Consider the following 332-nt stretch of genomic DNA (forward strand, 5'->3'; position numbering starts at 1 on the left):
TATTTATTTATTTATATTAATTTTTTTTTATTTTGGGCGGACCCAGGGATTGAACTCAGGTCCTTGAGCTTGCCAGGTAAGCACTTATTCTGTTGAACCGTCTCCCCAGCCCCTTAGTTCTTAAATAGTTATACTTTCAGAAAAATTCTGAAAAGTTGAACAATGTTTAGAAAAAATAATTTCAGTAAATGAATTTTCTTCCAAGCCATACCTCAGGTCCAATTAGTTGACAGCTGCTTCTCCAACTTATAAGTGAGAGTCTTCTTTAAGTTTTTGTACCTTAATATTTCATACTTCTGGTAAAACACAAATAAGAGATGACTGCATATCAG

The sequence above is a fragment of the Octodon degus genome, unplaced genomic scaffold (assembly GCF_000260255.1).
Source record: "Octodon degus isolate 3935 unplaced genomic scaffold, OctDeg1.0 scaffold00247, whole genome shotgun sequence".
Taxonomy (NCBI): domain Eukaryota; kingdom Metazoa; phylum Chordata; class Mammalia; order Rodentia; family Octodontidae; genus Octodon; species Octodon degus.